The sequence below is a fragment of the Leptonychotes weddellii genome, unplaced genomic scaffold (assembly GCF_054177405.1).
Source record: "Leptonychotes weddellii isolate Sample4059 unplaced genomic scaffold, ASM5417740v2 HiC_scaffold_827, whole genome shotgun sequence".
NCBI lineage: Eukaryota > Metazoa > Chordata > Mammalia > Carnivora > Phocidae > Leptonychotes > Leptonychotes weddellii.
In genome coordinates this window covers 1-13,397 of record NW_028053441.1, presented here as the reverse complement: position 1 = coordinate 13,397, position 13,397 = coordinate 1, and the positions used below count along the sequence as shown (strand labels likewise).

General features: G+C 51.1%; 1 long non-coding RNA gene across 1 annotated transcript; it reads right to left on the bottom strand.

The window, feature by feature from the left end:
* Window positions 1-11,125: 11,125 nt before the first annotated feature.
* Window positions 11,126-13,355, bottom strand: LOC145719921 (uncharacterized). The gene is made up of 3 exons (XR_014142679.1): window positions 13,277-13,355; window positions 11,435-11,537; window positions 11,126-11,298 (listed from the first exon to the last, which is right to left on the bottom strand). It is a non-coding gene; the product is annotated as an uncharacterized LOC145719921 (long non-coding RNA).
* Between the last annotated feature and the right edge of the window lie 42 nt (window positions 13,356-13,397).

The following is a 13,397-nucleotide window of genomic DNA, read 5'->3' as shown; positions in this document are numbered from 1 at the left end:
AAATACTCAACATATTGTAGCATCAGGCACTTCTTTACACTGTATGGCAAATGATACTCACAGAGGAATCTGATTTAGAAGCTTTTCAAGCAAGAAACTAGTTCTTAAGATTTCCTCTGCTTTCCTCTCTTCACTTCCTGAGTTCCCAAGAGTGAGCTGAAGTCCAATGCTTAATTTCAATTTAGGATATTGTGAAAATTACTATGTGTTGTAAGGAATCTAAGAAGTGAGTACTAATAGCTTGTCAACTTGTTCTCATTTATGAGTCATTAGAAAATAGAAGGCTCCTGTGGTTGGGTGAATACGGTCCCCTCAAAATCCATGTCCACGGAACACGGGCTCATTAGGAAAGGGGGTCTTTGCAGATATAATTAACTTAAGGATCTCAAGATGACATCATCCTGGATTAAGGGTGATCCAATGACTGGCATCTTTACAAGGCCAAGAGGGAGATTTGGGCACAGAGAGATACACAGACACAGAGACAAACACCGAGAGGCGAAGGTCAAGTGAATACAGAGGCAGAGACTGAAGTAATGCAGCCACAAGCCAAGGACCCACGGCCTAGGCCTAGGGCAGCCTTCCAGGATCCTTCCCTAGAGCCTTCGGAGGGAGTGCGGCCTTCCAGACACCTCGATTTTGGACTTTTAGCCTCCAGAATGGTGAGAGAATAAATTTCTGTTATTTTAAGCTACTCGGGTGGTAGCGATTTGTTACAGCAGGCCTAAGAAACTAGTACAGTTCTCAAAAGTCAAAGCTATTAATTGTACTGCCAAATGCTCCCTCCTTTGCTAAACTTTTTTCTTAAGGCATGGTGCACTGGGATCCCAAGGCAGTGTTCTGACATTGAGCACCATGACCCCTTCGTGAGTTGGGGAAAACAGCTTTCCACAAAGTAAAATAGAACAGAAAATGCCAGAGTCTATCATGAATAATAAAGATGAGTATTCTTATTCTTTGCTGTAACTTTGGATTCCATCGTGTATGTGTGTATGTGCTTACAAGATCACGTTGTAAAATGTTGGTTTTCTTCGTGGTCATGGTCAAAACCAAACACACTGCAGAGTCCCAGAAGCCCCTATCTTTGGGCCCATCTACAAGGTGAACCTTCTAGACCAATGGAAAGCTACCCCAGTTTGGAACACCTTTAGGGGTAAGCAGAATCGTGGTTGCCAGAGGTTTGGGAACGGGAAATGGGGAGTGGCTGCTCATGGCTACTTGGTTTCCTTCTGGGATGATGAGAATGTTTGGGGTGAGGAATACATATAAATATATTAAAAACCACTGAATTGTACACTTTAAATGGGTGAATTTTACGGCATGTGAATTATCCCCATTTTAAAAAGCAGCAGCAGGATGGCCGACTCTGTGGACAGCAGGGAAACTGGAGGGCCTTCCCCTTTGAGCGGGGCTTTTGGAACATTCTAGAAGAGTGAGAAACACCAAAAGGAAGGTTTTAGCTTCCTGCTAATAAGCCGGGTGGAGCTAATGACAAACTTAGAAGCACTAATTTACAAGATGTGACTTATAATTAATCCCCAGACTTCTGGAGCAACCCACAGCGGTGACACTTCATTTTTAAACAATTTATTTTTATTGATTTGTACGTATATTCTCCACTTTGTTAATGAAGTTATATTTTTCAGATTTAAAAAAAAAAAAAAAGAGCTAAGTTGTGTTCATTGTGGCAACCCTGGTCCCTGGTCCCAGGCAGGAGCCTGGTGTTGAAGAACGGACGGACATACAGACACACCCAGACACTGCCGAGCCCTTTACAAGCAATCACAACCCTATGAAATGAGGAATGCTATTAGACTTCTAATTTTAGAGCCAGGAAACGGAGGATCAGAGTCTTGAAGTAGCATGTCTAATACCACAGAAGCAGGCCTGAGCTCCCTGCTACCATCTTTCTGCTCACGGTGCTCACGTGTGTACGTGTGTCTAGAGAAGGGGCAACAGGAGTGGCCTGCCTGGAGGCACACAGAATCCTGAGTGAGGCCAGCCGGGAGTGCTAGAAACTTCCACAGGAGAAGGAAGTACTGGAGATGGTGGGGGGGCGGGGCGGGTCCCAAGGCAAATGAGAATTTGAGCTTTCAAGCACTGGAGATGGAAAGTGGGTGTGGGCATTCCCAAGTTCCCAACCGCCGCTGTCACAAATTACCACAAACAGTGGCTGACAACAACACCGCAGTCCCTCTCAGCTGGCGCTGGAGGGCAGAAGGCTGAGCAGGGTCGGGAGGGCTGCCACCTCCTGGAGGCTCTAGGGGAGAATATGTTTCCCCTCCATCTCCAGCTTCCCGCCCCTCCCTCCATCTTCTAAGCCAGCAGCTGAGCACCTTCTAACCTCTGACCTCTGCTTCCACCATCACACCTCCTCCTCGGACCCGGACCCTCCCGCCTCCCTCTCATGAGGACCCTTTGGATGACACTGGGCTCACCTGGATAATCCAGGCTCACCTGCCATCTCCGGATCCTGAATCACACCTGCCAAGTTCCTTTTGCCATAGAAGGTCCATGTTTGCAATTCTTGGGGGTTAGGATGCGAGCATCTCTGGGGGCTGTTGTCCTGCCCACCACACCGGTTATGATATTTTCACATCAGTGTGGTGGGAGAGGTGGTGGGCTATAAATCCCATCACAGAGGAGAGACTAGATGTCCCTCCAGGCTCCCAGGCCACGACTCTCCCTGCATCTCGTGCTGTGGGGAGGACAAGGGTGGCTGATTCCTGCTGCGAATGGACAGAAAAGCGCCAGAACTGCAAGGGCTTACAGGAGTCAGACTCCCAAGGCTGCCGCCTCTGGTTACATAAGCACATTAACCAGATCAGGGCTCTACTGTCAGATTCACTTCGTTTTCACTTCTGACGGGTTCCGCATCACTTCAGCTGCCTGGTTCTCTCCTCTCTCCCTCCTACCTTCAGCTGCTAGCAGGCAGTGACTGCTTTCCTGCCCCGCCACACTCCATCCCAGAGCGCTCCAACCTCAGCGTCCCCCACCCATGCTCGATGAAGGGCTACTTTTACTGCTTTTAGACCCTGGAAGCCTTGGGATGGGGTGAATGCGCTTGGCGGGGAGGGGAAGAGACCCTGATTCGAGGGCAGGGAACACAGCCTCCCCCTCTCCAGTGCAAGATAAACTCGAGAGAGGTCCAAACCGGTCATACTGACAGCACCTACACAGCTCAGGGTGCCCCTGCTGCGTAAGGGAGAGTCCTACTAGCCGATGACCTCGGGGCCTGTTGCCTACCGGGTCACTGACAGCCCACTCTCTCCCAAACTGCCATCGAAGCCCCGACACACCTCCCTCTGCGCAGATGCAAGTCTGACCTCTTCCCACACTGTCCCTGTTTAGGCCCAGCTCATTTCTCAAAGAACTTCCCTGTCTCCAACCTCTGCCTTTTCCAAGCTAGCCTCCGCCCACTGACGGCTAGGGCCATAAAGTCCTCGGCAGTAACATGCCAGCCTATAAGCTGCCCAGCCCAGGGCTCCCTGGCTACCTGCTCAGCAACACGCAGTTCTTGCCTCTGACTTTCACACCCCTGTCAACAGCTGAGTCTCACCCCTCAGGAGAAAGAGAGCTTTCCTGCCCGGGCCCGGGCTATACCCACAGGGAGATTCTGACCCCACATCTCTGCCTTGACCCTTGTCACAACGGAGAGCACACAGGACTTGGTGTCCGTCTCCTACATGGCAGGAACCTGTCTACAATCAGCTTTAGGAAAATAAGAATCTCTTAGTGCCCGTAATCTGACCCATTTATGCTGGAGAGGGGCTCCCTGTTTCTTCAGGGTTTTCTTATCGTTCCCCCTTGGATTTCTAGCTTCCTAGTTTCAAACCACTTCTTGCAATTCTGTCCCATGCCCATAACCATTTCCACTGCACTTCTAGTTCTCATCCTGTGTCTCTGTCGGCCTCTCTCTCTTACTCAACAGCTTTATGGAGATGGAATTCACACACTATACAACTGACCCTTTTATGGTGTACGATTCGATGGCTTTTAGTGTGTTCAGGGTTGTGCATCTACCACCACAGTTTTAGAACATTTTCATCACCCCTGAAAGCAACCTTGCACCCCTTGGCTGTCACTCCCCGTTCCTCTCTTTCCAGCCCCAGGCAACCACTAATCTATTTTTTGTCTCTATGGACTTGCCTGTTCTGGATATTTCACATAAATGAAATCAGAAGATACAAAGCCTTTTGGGACTGGCTTCTTTCACTCAGCACGACGTTTTCAAGGCTCATCTATGTTGTAACATCTATCAGAATGCCATGCCTTTTCATTGTTAAATGCTATTGTATGGATGGATCACAGTTTATTTTTCCATTCATCTGAATGGGACATTTGGGTTGTTTTCACTTTTTGGCTACTGTGAACAACACTCCTGTGAACATTTGTGTACCAGTTTCTGCGCAGACCTATATTCATCCCTCTCGGGCGTATACCTAGGGGTGGGACTGCTAGATCATATGGTAACTCTGTGTTTAACTTCTCGAGGAACTGCCAGACTGTTTTTCCACAGTGGCTGCCCCATCCTACAGCCCCACCAGCAGTATATAGGAGGGTCTCAGTTTTTCCATCTTCCCATCTCTCTTTAAATTCTTTAATTAGGAGCCTCTAAGCGGACACTGCAAAAGATCACAAGGGCCATTGATCACCATATCCTGGTATTATGAGCACCACAGAGCTGCCTCCCTTCCTGCTTCCTATGCTCACAGATGCTGGTTTCTACTCTACATTAGGTCTGGTCAGTCACCATCCACTTCAGTCTTGTGAGGGGACTGGTGAGCACATTCACCGCACTACTGTGATGGGTTCCCGACTTATTATTCTTTCTCAAGTCAATTTCACTCTGCAAAGTAATCTCAGCAAATCAGAGGGATCCATAAGCAGTACATAAATGTCCTTGTGCACAGAAACACGATGGATTCCAACCAAGTACTTATTGTGGTCCTTTCCTCCCTCTGTCCCATGCTGCAATGGAGCCACGGGGCACCTGCTTAGACCACCTCTTTCTTTTGCTTTTCTCACCTCCTGAAACTCACCCACAACAATAACCAGATGATAAAATGTTCTGAATTAGATAGTGTGACAGTTGCATAACTCTGTGAAAAATCCCCTGAATGGCATGCTTTAAACGGGTGAATTTTATGATACCTGAATTATAGCTCAATAAAGATGCTATATTAAGGGAAAAAGAGGAGTGGCCTGAGTTTAAAATGTAACCACCCACGATGTGTTAAATGTATACTTAGTTAAATCTTTACAACATTTTTTTCAAGATAGGATGTAAATCAGCTTGTGTATTTGCTACTTTGAACACAACCAGATGCAACTTTATACTCAGTTGAAAACTATCTCAGAACAAAAGGGGAGAAGGAAGCAAATTGAATTTTACACTCAAGGGCAATTTTAACAACAAAAATTAAGCACCGCAGCAGGGGCCCTTTCACCGAGGACATTGTTTTCATCAGTTCGCCCCCTCCCCCATCCGTCACATTCCTCCTCCAGAAAATTCCTACACGCAGCTCCGGAGCTGCACCTGGAGAAAGGGTTTTCAAAACACAGCAGCTCTCCACCACTTTGGGGGGGGGCGGGGGGAGTAGAACTCAACTAATAAATAACAAAGAAACAAATTGTTTGGACTCCCGTAAAGTTTTAAATTACTTAAGAGGGCCGAGATGAAAAGGTTCCGGAGGTCTTAGAGGGAATTTGAAGAAATGGAAACAGGACATAGGGTGAAAGAGGAAGAACGAGGGAGACCTTGACACAAGGATCAGAAATATGCTAAACATGTGATAGGTAAACACCCAGGGAGGCACAGCTGGTGACCACAGCCCTAGTCCCAGGGGCTGGTAACAAGGGTAATGGCCCTGCAGCCGGTGGTAATTGCTACTGTGTGACAAGAATGAAAATTACAACACAGCTTATGCCAGAAACAATGTACGTGTCACTTCAGCTTTCAAAGCCAGGGCATTCTCAAGTCAATTTATGAAAAAAAGAGAGAGAAAGAAAAGAATCAAAGAATCGCTTTTTCCATTTCTCTATGCATGCCATTTAAAAATAAAATAAGCTGTATAAACCCAAAACAAATTATGTTTACAAGAACGGAATTTATTATGCCTTCTGGCATTACGCTCTTACTCGCTTTAGAACAACCTTTTTCTCAAAAGGGCTTGACCCACAGGATAGCAAACTACTGATAAAGTGTACACTCTGACCCAGTCCAAACAACAACCGAGATGCTCAAGTTTTCCAGACTCTTTATTATTTGCAATGTCGGCCTAAAAATACAGGTCTGGGGGCATGCACATACACAGAGAACAAATAACATTTATTGAGCATTCACTATATGCCAGGCACTCTGCTATGCACTTTAGACATATTACCTCATGGAATCTCTAATCAATCCTTATTCCCATTTGAAAGATGGGGGGACTGAGGCTTAGCAAGGTTACATGGCTAATATATGGTGGAATGGGGACCAGAACCCAGATCTGATTTGACACTGAAGCCTGCGCTCCTGACACTTCTTCACACAGCTTTAGGATTAATCATTCACCCAGACACCTGCAAAATCATCCCCAAATCGCTCTTGGCCATGGGGCTGTTCATGCTGTCCTGAACTCTCTCTACCCAACAAGAAGAAAAAAGGCCCTTTAAGGCTTTTGGCTGGAGTTCCATTCTCCCCAAATGAGGCGAAGGGGGAGGAGTTGTGTTCTTCACTTCCACCGTAAAACTTAAAGAAAACTTTTTACACTCTGCGCCACCCATCTCTTCTAAGGCTTCCATCTCAACACAGCAACAGGTAAAAAAGACAGGGGGAAGTAAACTACCACAAACCACGCAAGGATCAAGGGCCTCTGATTTCTCCCTGTAGCGAAAGCTGCCCCGCACCATCTAAATTCTTCCACAAGGAACTGGAGTAAAAAAGCTCCAAAGCACACACACTTCGTATAGTTTTGTTACCCCAAAGCTCCCTAGCACGGACGGCGTCCGCTCCAGGGAGTGAGTTCTCCCAGAGGCCCGAAGCACCACGGCGCTGGTTACCGTTTACCGTTATCACTACATCCCCGGTCCTGCCCCGGGCGCTCCTGAACCTCGAGCCCGGTGACCTCCCTCTCCGGAGCGGGGGGAGGCTGCACCGCCCAAGGGCTGGAGCTCGGACGGGGCCGGCGGGCATCGCCTGCACCCCTGCAGTCGCCAGTCAGAGCCCAAACGCACTGACGGGGCTGCCTGAACTGCAGGACCCGCCCGCCGGCTCGGAGGGGTCCACGGGGGCCCGGCCCGAGGCTGAGGCAGCCCCGGGGGTCCCGCGCCAGAGGCCGCCCCCGGGGCCCGACGGCGCCTTCCCGGGGCCCGAGGCCTCCCTCCCGAGCTCCGCTCTCCTCGGGCCCGCCCCGCTGCCCTCACCTCGGCCCGGTCCCCCGCAGGCCGCTCGCCGCCGCCACCGCTGCCGCCCGGCCTCCCCGGATCCACAGCGACCCGCAGCCCCGGGCCGGAAGCGGGAAGCCGTGGGGGCGAGCTGCGCACGCGTGTCCCCGCCCCGAGGGCGGGTCAGAGGGCGTGGGCCCGGAAGGGGGCGGGGGTCGCCAGTCCGCAGGTCCCCGGAACTGCAGACCTTGTCTCTGGCTGAGCTTGGAGCGGGGCGGGAGGGACCTTCGCCCGGCCTTGTGGGGGACCCCAGGACCGAACCGGGAGGGTCTCTGCGAAAGGGGTGAGGATGATCCCCGGGGGCGGGTCAGCGGCGGTGGGGGGCGTCTTGAGGGAATCAGGGGGGCCTGGAGCGGGGGATGAGCGGGCGCCTGGGCATGGCTAAGGGGATCGAGCCTGGGGCGAAAAGTCTGAGGGCAGGGTGCAAGCAATGGAGAAAACAGGTCCGTCACCTGAGAAGAAGGGGCAGCGTAGATTACAGGAAGCTTGACAAATCTGGGGAAAATGAGCCATATGCCTCTCAGGTGGCCCCAGACACCCCAGCATGGGTACGACCGGAAACCCCTAACGCATACTAGACACCCATGCGGGTGCCATCAGATGCTCAAAGCATGCTTTCAGGTACCCCCGAATAGGTCAGACACCCCACCTCGATCTGTCAGGTACCCCAGAGTATTCAGAATCTGAAAAACATGCCAAAATACCCAAAAGTACCAGATGCCTTCATCCAGGAGCCATCAGATACCCTCAAATAGAAACATCTCAGAGACCCTACTCAGAAACCTTTAGATACGCCCCCGAAACACATACTAGATACCCCCAGACAGGTATTCAGAGTCTAAAATACATGCCAGACCACCCCCCACACAGGTGTTCTCAGACACTGGAAGACATGCCAGGTGCCTCCCCCAGCACAGCCACCCCCTCAGGTGCCATCAGACTTCCCAGCTCTGAGGCTGCTTGTTCCAATCCAGGTGAGACAGTTGGGCAGTACCCAGGAGAGGAGCCAAGCACCTCTTTCACCAGTTCAAGCTGGCCAGCCAGGCCGAGATCTTTCCAAGCCAGACTCACTTCAAAACACCCACACTCTGTGGCCGAGAGCCCTCAGTTCAGACACGGGGTGGCAGTCCCCAAGTGACCTGCCTTCAGTTTAAGTCCATTTTGTCATGGTCAAGAGAGGGATCACATCCAGGAAATCGGAGGTTCCAGAAGTGCAAGGACATGCTTCTGAGCTCAGAAACCGGACACAGATACTTTTGAGGTCTCAATGGGTGTGTAAATGTTCACTCTCTGAGTTCCTATGACTTTTGGACTTTATTCCAAAGGCAGTGGGGAACCACTGAAGATTTTAAGCAGGAAAAGTGGCATGATCCTTATTGTTATAGCTACCTTGGTTATAGAAACCTTCAGGTTGGCACAGTTCTCCCCTAAATGTAAAAACCACCTTTCTCAAGGAGCCTGGCAACAAGGAGAGGTATCGCTCGTCTTTCTTTTATCTTTCCATTGTGCATTTATTATGTCCTTCTCATGGGCCAGGGACTCAGCTAAGAGCTAAGGAGACACAGGGAATGTAAGTCTATGGCAGTGTTTCTCAGTCTTGGCCCTATTGACAATTGGGGCTGGATAGTTGCCTGTTGTTGGGGGCTGTTCTGTGTATTGGAGGATGTTGAACAGCGCCCCTGGCCTCTATCCACTTAGGTGCAAGCAGCACCCCAGTCCTGACAACAAAAAATGCAAGATATTGCCAACGTCCTCTGGCTGAGAGCAACTGGCCTCAGAGACACTCAGACGCTGATACAGTCGCCCAGTCCACAATCCAGGCTTCCTGGGGGAGGTGGCCCTGGCTTTGTTCTAAAGGGTGAGTAAGAGTTAGGTGGCCACAGGAGTTCCAGGAACAGCACTGAATGAGCAAGGCACAGGTGTGTGTGGGCAGCCACGAGACTTCACGGTGGCTGAGCAGTGGAAGGCAAAAGTGAACAGGTAGGCAGGGTCAGACCATGAAGAACCTCAGAGGTCAAGGCCAGTAACAGGACTGTCTGGAGGGGTGCATGGGTGGCTCAGTCGGTCAAACGTCCGCCTTTGGCTCAGGTCGTGATCCCATCGTCCTGGCTCATCGTCTACTTTTCCCTCTCCCTCTGCAGCTCCCCCTGCTTGAGTGCTCTATCACTCAAATAAAATCTTAAAAAAAAAAAAAAAAACTATCTGGAATGGTGTTCTGTCAGTGGAGCTGGTCTCTGGGAAAGCATCTCAGCTTTACCCTGGCGACCCACCTTCCATAATTACCTGGAGTGTGACTCATTCCCTGTTCTGTTTAACTTACTACAGGGCTGTTTCCTCTAAGGGACAGATGGTGACATCCGGCTTTGAATACCTCCAGTGATGATAGGCTTGTGGCTACTGATACGTGGGAGGTGCCTGCTCTCAGCCTGTTTGGAGTGAGCCACAGCTGATCTGGCCCCACGGGCCTCCTACACAATTGTGGGAGCTGTGGTCAAAGCCCACGGTTGTGGGTCTGTGATTTAGCTGCTAGCTTTAACTCAACAACACATGGGGATGATGATGATGATGGATGCTAACATTGCCCATATGTGCCAGGCACCATGCTAAGGGCAACCCGCATATTTTCTTTTACAGCAACTCAAATCTGTGATCTCAAATGGCTGTCCTGAAAATCGAATGTTGTCTTCAGGAGGTGGAGCTTGATTCCCACCATCCTGAGAGGAGGCTGGATTGAGTTACTTGCTTCCAAAGACTAGAGTAGGGAGAGGAGAAGGATAGTAACCTGGCAGATGTTGCCTTAACCAGGGGATGAAGGTTAACATCCTCAGGGATATGAGATTGACAGCACTTAACCCCTGATCTGATGAGGCAAGAAGGTTCCCAAACCCATAACCCTGTCTAATTATGAGAAAACATCAGGCAAACCCCGATGGGGGTTGTCCTAGACACCTGGCTGATACCTCTCAAGACTGTCAAGGTCACGAACAATAAGGAAAGACTGAGAAGACTTCACAGACCAGGGAGACGAGGGAGACAGGATGATGAAAGAGAACACGGTATTCTGAATCGCGTCTGGAAACAGAACCCGAACGGAAGAAGAAACCTTGGCGACATCTGAGGAAAATCTGCAGTTTGATTAATAATACGGCACCAATGTGGATTCCTGAGTTGTGACCAATGTACGGTGGTCACAGAAGATGCTACCGTGACGGGAACCCGGGTGAAGTTAGAAGGGGACCCTTTCTGCTCTCTCCACTTTTCTGTGATTCTTAAATTAAAAGCTGAGGGGAGAAAAGGGGCTACCTACCCCCTCTGGGGGTGGGTGGGAGGAGTTAGTCTGTTGTGCCAAGTTAGTGCTAAGCATTATATGTGGATTGTCGACTGTGTGTGTATGGGGGGCAGGGCATCAGCGTCCCTAACCCCCTGCATTGTTCAAGGGTGAACTGTACAATTCTGTTGTTCGAACCACCCAGACTGTGGTATTTTGTGAGGCAGCTCGAGCTGAGGGTTTTTGCAGTGACAAAAGCTGAGACAGGTGTTTTGTGGGCCCTGAGGTATCCACATGGGTTCTGCCCTTAAGGGACCTGGTGAAGTCAGCATCCACCTGGCAAGGGTGAATGGGATGAGGACGCAAAAGGCAAAGGAGGCCACGAGAGAGAATGAGAGGCGATAAAGGAGAGAAAGTGGCTGCCATCCAGAGGGCTGGGCTGGGCCATGGGACTTACCAGAGCTTAGAAAGGGTTTGCCACACAGGGGGCAGCTGGAGTGGCAAAGGAAGGTTCCTTGCGCCAGCTGGTGCCCGTTGATACATTCTTTTCTCTCTCTAGCATCCTGACCCTTGTCCTTTAGAAGCACTGGGCTCTTCCCCTGTGGGGGATAGAAGTGAACCTTAGAATGCCTTGTGCATTCAGACCTACCTCGAATCACGGGGCTCCAGGGCCCGGGGGCATACTGAAGAACTAGAGAAGGTAGAGGGAGGTCCCCCCTGGCCCGGCCCCCTGACCTTCTCCTTCTGCCTGGTGACCCGACAACGTAGGGAGCTCAGTCTGCGCTTCACCCTGGTGCTCCTGTTACTCCGCTCAATCTTGCTGGTGCCATCCTCGCTCCTAAGGGATGGAAAGATGAACGAGGTGGGGCAGCAGGGCCAGAGGGCCATTTTCAGCCTGTCCTGCAAGTTGCTCCTGGACCCCACCTGGAATTTGTCTCTTCCTCATGGCCCCCTAGTCCTGTTTCACTTCTTCTGTGGTCCCTGAACTCTCTCCTTCTGCCTCTCACTTATTCACTCAACAAACATTTACAGATGTTTGCAAAGTTCCAGGAACTGTGGGGCTGGGTTTACTGAGGGGACTGTGACATGGTCTCAAGCTTGGGGTCCCTCAGTGGGCAAGGCTGGAAATTCTGGCTCTGTCCATTTCTGTCTCCTCCCTCTGATTCACCCCTGACCCCAATATCTAATCAGCTTACAAATCCTGCCCATTCTTCCTTTGGGATATCTCTCAAATCCCACTCTCCTCTTCCCCCTAACACTCCAGCCCCAGATTACTGGATTACTGGTACCCCCTCATTTAATAAATACAGTTGACCCTTGAATAACTTAGGGATTAGGGTCACCAACCCCTTGCACAGTCAAAAATCCATGTATAACTTCCAACTCCCCCACAAAGTAACTACTGATAGCCTACTTTTGATCAGAAGCCTTACTGATAAAGTCAACAGTCAATGAACACATATTCTATGTGTTATAGGTATCAGGTGCTGGGTTCTAACCCAGCTGTAAACATGTCACCACGAGAGCCCACTCCAACCCCCAGGCCACACAGTCGGTGGTGGTGAAATGACTGGGTACACGGGGAGGGTCCGGGGGGTAGGAGCCAAGCAGGGCGGCGGGCAGGCAAACGCAGCAGGCTCCGTGTTTCCGGGAGGAAGCCCCGGGGAGGGTGGGGTTGGGGCAGGAGAGAGGGCCCAAGCTGCCCGCAGGCTCAGAGTCGGGGCCCTCGCAGCCCAGGCGGCTTAGGAAGCCTCTTCCCGAAGGCTCCCTGATAAGGACCCCAAGCCCCGCTGCCCTCCCCCGCTACCCCTAACTCCTAGGGAGGGCACCTGCCGCAGGGACGGTGACGGTGGCCCTGAGGTGGTCCCGCCCCAGTCCCCCAAAGGCCAGAGAAGTAAGCCAGAGAAAAGGAAATGTCATTAAGAAAATCGTAAAGGAGAAAAAATACATTTACAGTCGTATACTCTATTTATTGAAGAAAAATCCATGTATCAGCGGACACATGTAGTTCAAACCCGCGTTGTTCCAGCATCAGCTGTATTTATTAAGTCAGCGGCAAACAAACCCAGCCCCTGTAGAATCGATTCACTGGAGGGAGATCCCACAACTCCAGGCTGCAGCCCCTGCCCGCCCCCCAGCCCTGTCTGTGCTCACCATTATCAGTCACCAAAGAGCTGAGCTCCTTAGTGTCACTGAGGTGATCTGCTGACTTCCCTCCCCTTCCCTCTTCCCAGCCCCACCTGACACCATTCCTCAGGCCTTGCCCTTTCTTCAGGAAGGTGCCTCTTTATTTCCCCAATCCTCCTCTCCATGTGTTGGTGAACTCCTACTCTTCCATTGGAGACCAGCTCAAGCTGTCACCTCCTCCAGGAAGTCTTCCTCTGCCCTCCCAGGGTGAATGAGGAGCCTCCCCAGGCCCCATCACCACCGTTGCCTTGGCAGGTCCAGGGAGAGTATGGGGGCTCCACCTCCTGCCCCCAGCTTAGGGTCCTGCACAGAGGGCCACTGGAAACCATGTACAGATCCAGTGCAGGCCCCAGCCCAAAGGTCCCCCCTGTGGTAGCTCTGCAGACTTACTCAGACAGGAACTCAAACCAGGTGAGGTTTGCGTGGGCTCCTCCGGGGCTGGTTGACAAGCGAGACCTCTGCCGAGCCCTGCAGGATCAAAGGGGACAGGCCCCTGGGTCAGCGGCCCCTC